The following is an 11,493-nucleotide window of genomic DNA, read 5'->3' as shown; positions in this document are numbered from 1 at the left end:
AAGACTTCATGTGCACACTGGACCTAAAGGATGTGTACTTCCAGATCCCAGTCCATCTGTCTTCAAGGAAGTACTTAAGATTCAGCATAGACAACAGAAATTACCAGTTCAAGGTGCTGTGCTTTGGTCTCTCCACAGCACCACGTCTTCACCAGAGTGTTCACCCTAGTATCATCCTGGGCACACAGGATTGGCATCCGTCTCCTCCGTTATCTGGACGACTGGTTAATCCTAGCAGACTCTGTGTCAACCCTTCTTCAACACCGAGACAAACTTCTGAGACTTTGCCAAGATCTGGGGATCATGGTAAATCTCGAGAAGTCTTCACTGCTTCCCACTCAAAGACTGGTATACCTAGGCATGATTATAGGTTTGTATAGTTAGGAAAAATACAAATTATCTACGAATTTGTCATGTTTAAAGAATCCATTCATGATCATTAGGTGATTTCCTATGCAAAAATTTCTTAGGTTTTCTCCTTCAACATTTCTTGTTTCCTCTCCAAATGGGCCTATTACACTCTCTATCCCTCTTCTCTCACAGCCAATCTGTGCATTAAAATATCCTAGTAGTAGGTTGATGCCTTCTGGCTGTCCCTCCAAATGTAATTCTAAAAGTTCCATAAAAGTATCTTTTTCCTCTTGTGTATGGCCTTGCTGTGGTGCATAAATCTGAAAGACATTATAATTTGTGTTCTTTACTCTAAATGTGCAACTAATAAGTCTTTTGCTGATCAAATGTACTTTTTGTATATGGGGGCAAGTCTAGGTCCTACAATCATAGCAACACCATGCTTTCTGATTCCTGCACCTACTCCACGATAGATCAGTACATATCCATCTCCTAGGTCCTGTCCTGCACTTTCACCTCTATGCCTGGTAGTTATTCTGAAAACACAGAATTTTGAAAGTGAACGTTCAGACCTCCGCATGGCTGTTGAAGAACTCCAGGAATGACTGTCAGAAGCATCCCGGGATATCAATAGCATAACTTCCGATTACCTGAGCACTAAGGAATCCCTGTCTCATGTACAAGGTTAGTGCTGTAGAATTTGTTTGCAAAATGTTAGAGGAAATGGATAAATATGTTGCTAGTTTTAGTATACAGTTGTAACATGGTTTATATGAGTTTAATTTGTTCTAGGATCGAGCTCATAAATTAATACAATTTTTCCCAATTTATTTGGGCTGTCTGATCAAAGATATTGCAGTGATTTTAGCCCTCTGGAAGCGTAGTAAACTTTATAGATGCTGTCTAAGCCAAAGATCTGAAAAAATAAAGGAAATTCTCTTGGTGTGTTCCTCATGTCTGTAAGTACACATACTGTACAGCGAACATATCTTTTGTTTGAGATCACTTCTTAGTCCATGGATTGGATTTTGTAGTGGTGCTGGACGGAAGGAATTTGATGTCCTCCTTTATGTCGTCTTTAATGGATGAAGGATGGGCCGTAGCATTTTCCTTTAGTAACAAGGCTTGGAGTAGGAGGTTCTTCTCCTTAAGGTACTTTTTGACCTCAAAGACCCATTGCACTAAGAAAATAAGAGTCACCCAAGCCTTGTTATTTGACCCCACAAATAACGTTCAATTGCGTCTTTGCACCTCGTACTTCTCAGAGGTCCGTGGATTCTAGTTATGCACTAGGAGAGGGTTGATTTTGCAGTCCCCGTTAGCGTTAGCTCAGAACAGCAGGATTAGGCGGTCCTTAGTGGGTTTGTGACCAGGAATCGCCTCTTCTGCTGTATTGTAGATCCTCCTGGTCATCTTCTAAAAAACATTGGTTTGCTTTTCAAAATGTCAGCAGACATTACTTTTGATTTTTCACAAATAGTGTTTACAGTAATCAAATCTCCTCCTAACTGCATTTCATTGATGCTGATAAGCAGCACCTTTTCACTGATATAAAAAATATATGGCTGTTGTTTTGTCAATGCACAACACTTAATTGATTTGATCTCTTCCCTTTTTTTTTTTCTTCAGAATTGTACAAATCATGGGTGTTATATGATTGTATATTTTTGGCTTTTCTGTCCCACACACACTTTATTCAAGTGCCTCTATAAATAGTTTTTCACTTTTATAGTAATCATCTCCTCACCGTCTAAATTGATCATCTTGGAGGCCATTGTCTTGAAACTGTACTGTTAACGTGACAATGTGAGCTAATATCCAAGAAAATAACCTAGAAATCTCATGAGCAATGGTTTCTTCTCTTTACATGCTAGTCTCATTAATAATTGTTCATAATAAATGTCCATGCAAAGCAGTGTCTGCTTACAGATTTATATAGTCCTCATAATTTGATTTTAATTTTTGTGCTCAAATCCCGTTTTGCTCGTACAGTGTTCAAAATTACTCCTAAAGCAAGGTACTATACAGTACTGCTGATGATCCAACACAGCTGATTTAGATTTCACTTAATCAATATAAGCTCCAAGGTGTAATTCACAAAATAATTTTTTTAATCCATTGGAAGATGCTTAACCCTTTTACCCCCTTTTACCCCCCAACGCTGTTTGGAACTTTCCAACCCTTAACCCCCAGGCATTTTTTTTTCAAGCACATTTTGTAATATATTTTTTTTTTTAAATTGCTCTAACAGACTTAATTTTTGTCATAGAGAGGTCAGGTTGGTCTCATTCTTTTGGAAAATTCCTGAAGTTAAGTTATCAAAAATATGCAAAATAATGTAAATATCAGTTTTTTTGCAAGGACGTACCGGTGCGTCCATAGGGTAAAGGGATGAGTTTTGTGAAACGTACCAGTTCGTCCATCGGGGGTAAAAGGGTTAATGCCCAGTTTGATTATAGTGCTGTCTTGTTACCTTCTCTAACTTTTTGGGAAGGTTATATTTTGATAGACGTGTACTTGTTTGTATGTCTGTTTGTGTGTGTGTGATTCACATAACTCAAAAACTATTTTACCGAATCTCATAAAATTTTGTGAGACGATTGGCCTTAATCCAAGGTCAATTTGATTAGAATTTGGAAGAGATTGGACCATAGGTCAAGGTTAAGATCATGAATTATAAAAAACACCTTCCAGCGCCTAATGGACAACATTCTGGGGGACCTACCTTTTTGCGCTGTATACGTCGACATCCTTGTATTTCCTAAGTCCCAGGACGAACATTTTCAGCACGTAAGAACAGTGTTGAAATGACCACAAGAAAACGGCCTCGTAGTGCGTTTTGACAAATGCACTTTCAGGGCCGAGAAGGTAGAATTCCTGGGACACGAATTGTCAAAGGTTTTTGATAGATTCACCAACATTTTCAGTTAGAAACTTTTCTCAAAATTTTGTTCTTAGACAAAATGTTGTAATTTTCATTTCTTTTGATATGGGCCAACAAATAATTTTTGACAAGGCAAACTCATAAGGGTGAGTGAGCTGGGTATATTCCTGGCATTCCATGCAACTTTTTCTCCGGTATATCTAGAAGTATTTATACCTTAGAAATGGTGCTATAAGGAGCATTTCATGGAGCGACACAGGTCCCTCGCCCAGAAATAGATTTTTCCTTTATCAAAATCCTTTTTTTACTACTTAAATAATATTCTCTTTTTGTATGGGAATGATGTTGACTGTTTTTCAGTTCAACTTTGATGCAGCATTTCCTTCAATTAATAGTACGCAGGTACTTATTGTATTGTAATTCTTACATACATACATAACCAAGGCACCTTAATTTTATTAGTAAAGAGCCTTTTCTTATGTATTTGTTTACACTTTTGATAACAATCTTCAATCAATCTTGGTAAAATTACATGTAAATATTATTATTATTATTACTAGCTAAGCTACAACCCTCATTGAATATGCAGGATGCTATAAGCCCAAAGGGCTCCAGCAGGGAAAATAGTTTAATGAGGAAAGAAAATAAGGAAACAGAAGTGTGACCGAGTGTACCTTCAAGCGAAAGAACTCTAACCCAAGACAGTGGTACAATTATGGCACTACCCAAGACTAGAGAACAATGGTTTGATTTTAGAGTACTGTATCCTTCTCCTAAAAGAGGTGCTTACCATAGCTAAAGAGTCTCTTCTATCCTTACCATGTAGAAAGTAGATACAGAACAAATACAGTGCAGTAGTTAACCCCTTAAGCAAAAAAGAATTGTTTGGTGATAGTGTTGTCAGGTGAATTAAGACGGAGGAGAATGGGAAAGAAAAGGCCAGACTATTCGGTGTATGTGTAGGCGAAGGGAAAATGAGCAGTAACCAGAAGGATGTCTAGTGTAGTACAATATGGCCAGTTGAAACGACCCAATAACTCTAGCGGTAGTATCTCAACAGATAGAATAAGCAGCATGAAGAGGAAATGGCAGTAGAATTGATGTATGTAGATGGAAATAAAAAATCAAAGAATATCATTTTGTAATGAAGTTTCTCTTGTTTTAAGAACAAGAGGTTTGTTTTTAGGTCAGAACATATACGATTAAAAGACAAGTTTATTAACGGCCAAAATACTACAAATTTTAATAGTAAGTTGTATTTTTCCTAGCTATACAAACCTGAGTTCTTTATAAGGCTTACCTCTGTTGTTTTGTTACAACTAAATTGATGAAATATTGTGGGGCTAGCAACATTGTACAGTTGCAGATTATTCCCACCTGGCTCAGGGTGTCGGAGCTAGCTCCTTTGTTATCACTCTGTTCTTGGTCAGGAGTTGTCGCGTGAATGAGGCGGGAAATGTAAATAAACTAGATGGGAATTCAGTAGAGTGCAGTCCTCCGCCACAACAGCTTGTTTCTCGACCTTTTGCTTGCCCTTAACCTTTGACCTTACACTCAAATATAAACCAGGTTTTAAGTCTCTGTGACAACGATGTACAAAATTGTGGCTGATCCCATGAATTGGACATTTTCCTTGACCAACCTTCCAAAATTTAATCATTTCCAGCTTTTTTACATAACAGTTCATCCCTGTAAGTTTCATTACTCTATGATTAAAATTGTGGCCAGAAATCTGTTCACAAACAAACACACACAAACCAGGGTAAAACATAACCTCCTTCCAAATTTGTTGGCAGAGGTAATGATTCAAGTTTGCATAGCTAGGAAATTTACAAATTACTTTTGAAATTTGTACAGTAGTTTGTTCCTACGCAAATACAAACGCTTGTCACTTATATGGGAATCTTCCTTACGAAGCCCTCAGCTATAAAATTTAGGCCGTCTGTCTGACCCTTAACCCAAAGTATCCATTCATGCTTGGCTCATGAGAGAGGCAAAGAGCAGGACTCATAGCCTCATTTGAAATAGAGGTAAGTGATGGAGTCACAACCCAACAAAATTGGCCTTTTGTAAGAACATCATCAAAGTCATTGGACAATATATCTGGCCACAGTGGGGAGTTTACCTGCATATGTAGTCATCAATGTAGGTATTCCCAAGAGAATAAAGAGGAAACCATTCACTCTACTCTCATACCATAATAACAATGAAGTAATCGATGATGCAACAAAATGCTAGCTGTCCTGCAGGGGCACGGGTCTTTATATAAACTGTTGGGCGGCTACCACAGGACCTAAGGAGAAAGTATCCAGAGACCTATACGAGCAGTCTTTCAAATGATATGCAGTGAAGGTGGTCTACCTTTTCATACGCCTGAGCTGAGTACCTGTGTTTCCAAGTGGTTCTTGCAGAATGCCAAGGTTGCAGCAATACCACGGATATCATTATTGTTTCTCAGAGCCAGAATAAGATAGTACTGTACTCTCAGTTATTCCCTTCTTGTTTTGACCTGTGCATAAAAACAAGTTAGGGATGCCTGGACAAAAGGGTGCAGTCTTCTTTGAGGAAAGACAGACTGCCGTTACAGGACATAATAACAAACTATCTGAATCATCAGTTACTTCCTTGATTGATGAAATAGAAAAGCAGTTAAATCGGTTGTCATTAATGGATTTTGGGTCTTAACAACATACGGTACCTAAATCTGCCTGAACAAAAGCTACAATGGCTCCACTGTGTGTCTTAATCTTCTTTCAACTATGGGAGGTGGTTCCATCTACAGAGGGACTAGACAGTTATGGCATCTACCGGTTACCGTAGCTCTTGCCCAGGCAATCTCACTAAAGGCCTCAGTGTGATGGTAATTGATTTAAAATAAAGCCAATTACACCCATATGATCTGTTAGGGGGACCAAGCTGCACATATACATACATATACAAAGGCATTTCCTCAATTTTGGGGGGTAGCCGACGTCAAACAAATGAAACGAAAAAGGGGACCTCTCCTCTCTGCACACTTACTGTACCATAAACAATAATCCTTGAAAGTAACTGTTGTTCAGTGGCTTAAAAACTCCTAAAAAGATCAGCAAACAATTGTAAGCAGCCTTCAAAATAAGCTGATGGACATGGCCTTATAGAATGAGGAGGAGGACCGACGACTGAGAGACATTACCGGCTGATTGGCATGAACTTTCAAATGATGGAACATAGGCAAGAAAACACCTCAGCACCAACCCCAATTGCATTACAGGTAATTGGATTCCATCAATCCAAAGTTTCCCAGAAAGATGTCGCTTACCAACTTAAAATAAACAAGGACAAGGCAACCATTAAAGATGGCTGAGAAGATATAATAAAGGAGAAGGCTTAATAAAATCATAACATCAAAAGCAAAGAAGTGCTAAACAAATTTATGGGTATCAAAGCAAACAGTTTACCATGGCAAGAGAGCATTTGAGGTTATTTATATTCTCTCGGCTTTTAAGCCAAAACAAAATCTACACATTCTCGCCCTTCAAGTTACTTCCTTAGACAATTGGAAATTCAACTAGAAAGCTTTTCAGAAAATAATGGGCTTTAGTTAAAATAACTGTGTTGATAGATCTAAGACATAGCACTAAAATCATTATGGAATAGCAACTACTACAAATTATCAATAAAAGCACATTCATTAATAAAGTAGCAGCTCAGGAGATTTCTTAACGGAATAAAATAACATACTGACAATCTTGAGAACAGCCCAACACTTCGAAAAACTAGGAAAACAATATTTCTTTCATATTTTTCCTTTTCAAAATGTAATGTGTAATATTTACTAATACTGTATTAATGGCTGACATAGCTGAAAGACACAGACATGAATCCAAATTCTAAATTAGAAGAGCAAGTATTAGATGTCGAGTAACAGCTCACCTTTATATAAAAGCTCTTAAAATATACTTGGGTGCATAAATATAATTTTGACTTACAATTTACTTTTCTTGAGCTTGGAAATAAGAATTGCTCCGGTCACTTTCTTTTGAAGACGTGCTATTTCTAAATCTCTCTCTGTGGTGGGTTAGAGAAGCTTCCTTTTCAATAGCAAAACACTAGAACCTGCATCAATCAGCACTCGAATGGTCTTATCTGGTAGGACAGTCCTGATGGTTCATATTCCGAGCTGCCATTAGGATCCCGATATGGGAAACACGAGCTAACAACCTCATTTGGAATACTGTCGCCTCTGGCCCCTGTCTCTAGTGCTGTGGGGGTGAGGTTGGGGGTACAGAGGGAGGTGCAAGTGCCAGCATGTCCGTTGGGTGTCACTCCATTGTACCTGCTGTCTTGTTGGCTGCTGCTACTGTAATGTAAGGGGCTGTTAAACTTCCTCCCCCACCTTTCTTCTGCCTCCTCTTCCTCGGGAATTTGGCAGTGGGTTGTGTAATCGGCGTCAATGACCTCAGATGTCAGGATGCCTGAAAACTTTAAATCAATCAATCAATCAATTCCTGTAAAAATTTCTAGATTATTAATATACCCCTCCAAAAGAAGAAACCTTATCATAAATATTACTCAAATTTAGACTTCCTCAATATGGTCACTAATCAGTTGATAAAATAATCACTACGGTACTGTACACTACATAAGAGTTCAAATTTGGTCTTGACTGTGTCACTCTAGTTAATAACTGCATTAACCCTTTTACCCCCAATGCTATTTGGAACTTTCCAACCCTTAACCACAAGGCGTTTTTCTTTTTCAAGCACGTTTTGCAATATTTTTTTTTTAGATTGAGCTGACAGCCTTAATTTTCGTCATAGAGAGGTCAGGTTGGTCTCATTATTTTGGAAAATGCCTGAAGTTTCTCATAAAGTTATCAAAAACATGCAAAAAAAAATGCAAATAGCAGATTTTTGCAAGGACGTACTAGTACGTCCATGGGGGTTAAGGGATGAGTTGTGTGAAACGTACCAGTGCGTCCATTGGGGGTAGAAGGGATAATACAGTAATCCCAATTTTGTCTACAACTCTATACAAAGTTCTTTATCAAAGCCATATTAAACTTTAGGATGAGTATATATATAGATACCTTCTCTGGGTGTACTGTATATCATATTGCGATTTTCACAGCCATTTTGTGATTTTATTATTTCAAGTCTGTACATTTCTCAATGTCAAGTTTCATGACTCTTATTACTGCATTCTAATTGGCTTTATAAAACTTATGAGTTATTGCCCTTATATTTCAACCATTTAACATCGCTATAATTTTTTTGATTTAAGAATTACAATGATGTCTCACAGGATTATAATACAGTAGAGGGGGTTCCTAACCTCCTCGTCCCGTCCCTTTTAGTCGCCTCTTACGACACGCAGGGATACATTGGCGCTATTCTAATTGTTTTTATCACGGGGGGCTGTGGCACCCTAGCAGTACCAGCCGAACTCGGTTGAGTCCCTTGTCAGGCTGGGAGGAACATAGAGAGGAGACGTCCCCTTTTTTGTTTCATTTGTTTGATGTCGGCTACCCCCCAAAATTGGAGGAAGTGCCTTGGTTATGTATGTATGTAAGAATTACAATGCAATAAGTACCTGCGTACTATTAATTGAAGGAAATGCTGCATCAAAGTTGAACTGAAAAATACTTAAGGATTGGAGTAAAGTGTCCTTAAGGATTGGAGTAAAGTGTCTTTTGAAAGGATTGGTGAACTAGTTAAAATTTGGAGGGATTTATAGCATTAATAGTTTTGGTTTTTAAGTAATTTTACACAACCCTGGAATTATTTTATGCTTAAAAGTATATTAGAAATATTTTATGTAAATGCTACTATAAGAATTTCATACTCTCAAAAGCCTAAAAGTGTAGAGAAAATAAGGTCATTTAAAAGTTGAAAAGAGGCCAATAATGTAAAAAAAGAAAAAAATTATAATTGCATTTAGCAGAATGGTCAGCTTGGTTGATGCTGAAGATATACACTGTTTTAGAGACTGAAAGATTCATTTCTATTTTCTTTATGCAATTTTTCTGTTTCACTAACATCTTCAGTATAAATACTCTCTTTATAATTGGATTTTTAGTAATGGAGCAAAATTTATCTTGAATGATGTACTGTAGTGCATTTTTTGTGTACTTTATTTGACAACTCTGTAACTTTATAACCAAAGTTTGAAACGATAGATTGGTTTTGTAATATATTCATAAGCCGAAGGAATATTTGAGTTTTCAACACTTCCAGTTTAATGTATATAGTCATGCCCTGCTTATCGAGGATTCGCATATGAAACCTGACTATTTGTTGACTTTTCTAGTTGGAAATCAAAGTCATGGGTTCCAGGTTAGGCTTACCCTAAGTCAAAATCTAACTAAATTTGACTTACAAACAGCTTCTTGTAACCTATTAAATGTTTATTTCTTCGTTTTGCAGATCTTGTGGAAGATGGGCTTTTCACGGCACCCCAGATGTTTGTCCAGCAGTTTCCAGTCTAATCGGAGCCTTGGGGCCACATCTCGGTCCCCTCGTCACCAGAGAAAGATGCTGTCCTGAGTGTGATAGCTGGTAGGTAAAATGGAAATTACCTGGAGATCTAGGAATTTAATCCAAGAAATCTATTGCCTTGACTTCTCTGATCTATTGATCAGAGAAGTCAAGGCAATAGATTTCTTGGATTATTTCTAACATTTAACGTGTGTCGTATAAATTCTGTTAACTTTTTTCTTGCTTACACTCGATACATTTGTCCCTTTCACATATTTATGAAAAGGTGAGTATTCCATATTGTAGATCAAGTAAGTGGTGTTCTTAATTACCTTGAATTAGTTTAGATGGGTTGTGTCCTTACAGTCGAATATTATGATTATTATTATTACTAGCTAAGCTATAACCCTTCTAGGGAAAGCAGGATGCTATAAGCCTATTAGCTCTAACAAGGAAAATAGTTTAATGAGGAAATGAAATAAGGAAACATAGAATAGTGTGCCTGAGTGTACCCTCAAGCAAGAGAACTGTAAACTCTAACCCAAGACAGTGGAAGACCATGATACAGAGGCTATGGCACTACCCCAAAGAATAATAGTTTGATTTTGGAGTGTCTATCTCCTAGAAGACACTGGACACATCAACCAAGCTGATCATTCTGGTAGATGCAATTTTCATTTTCTTTCCACGCTTATGGTATTGATCTCTTCTTGTTAACTAAAAATATTTTTTAAATTTACACTTCATTAGTGAGCATCGACAATTGCACAGTTTACAAAACTAGAATTCTAAGTTACGACAAGGAAAAAACTACATTCTACACTTATAAAAAAATGTAATTTTAATCGGAAATTCAACGTAGAAATATACTGTTCTCGGCCGTATTATTTTGTTTGGTCCAAAATAATATTACTATCATCATTAACAATACATGAACCATATTTATTTTACAACTGGTTATCTTGTATTTATCAATCTCTCATACAGCACCAACAGCACATGAAACTCTACGGAAAATACGCGACTTTGGCTTCAAGTTGGTCGACCACCCACCTTACTCCCCCAAACCTGATCCCCTCCGACTATCACCTCTTTCCACAACTGAAGAAACATCTCAAGTGAACGAAATTTCATGAGTTTTCATAACCCAGTCAAAAAAAAACAATTACGAGGATCTCAATGTGAAGCTGGGCTCTTAGGTGAGGATTCTATAGTGGCATAGCTATATCTTGCTCCCCCCAGATTGCTATTTTAGTCTCAGAGTTTAGAATCTACAAAATTTATCTTTATTTTCTTTTTACTTTTTCATAAATATGCAACTTCCAGTGCACACTTGTCTTCTCTTCTGTCCCATTGGAAAATTCTGGCCACAGCTTCATTATAGTTTGCAGAATCAGCAAGTCAGTCCGAAAGCTCCATTCTTGAACGAAGTAGCAAGAAATACGCGTAAAGGGAAGGAACGAACACTGCAAAGACTTTTTCGTGAGGATTACAGTGTGCCAGGCCAGGCATACGTGCAATACCCATTTCAGATCTGTTCCGTGGTCATGAACAAACAGTGAGAAATCAAAATTGTTCTCTAGTCTTAGGTAGTGCCATAGACTTCCACTGCCTTGGGGTAGAAATCTCTACTTGAGGGTACACTTGGGCACACTATTCTATCTTATAACTCTTCCTCTTGTTTTGTTTTTTTCTTTAAGGTTTTAGTCTTTATATGAAAGTTTTCAATATTAAACTTAGCCGGTGATCATATAGCTGCAACTCTGTTGCTCGACAGAAAAACCTACGGTCAAAATACGC

The 11,493-nt window shown here is 37.5% G+C and overlaps 1 long non-coding RNA gene across 1 annotated transcript; it reads left to right on the top strand.

Annotated features, from left to right (window-relative positions):
• The first annotated feature begins 9,640 nt into the window (after positions 1–9,640).
• LOC137660158 (uncharacterized) lies at positions 9,641–11,275 on the top strand. The gene is made up of 2 exons (XR_011047645.1): positions 9,641–9,774; positions 10,681–11,275. It is a non-coding gene; the product is annotated as an uncharacterized lncRNA (long non-coding RNA).
• The last annotated feature ends 218 nt before the right edge of the window (positions 11,276–11,493 follow it).

This window comes from Palaemon carinicauda, chromosome 20 (genome assembly GCF_036898095.1).
Source record: "Palaemon carinicauda isolate YSFRI2023 chromosome 20, ASM3689809v2, whole genome shotgun sequence".
Classification (NCBI taxonomy): Eukaryota; Metazoa; Arthropoda; class Malacostraca; order Decapoda; family Palaemonidae; genus Palaemon; species Palaemon carinicauda.
Note: the sequence above shows the minus strand (reverse complement) of the source record. Positions and strands in the feature narration are given on the sequence as shown.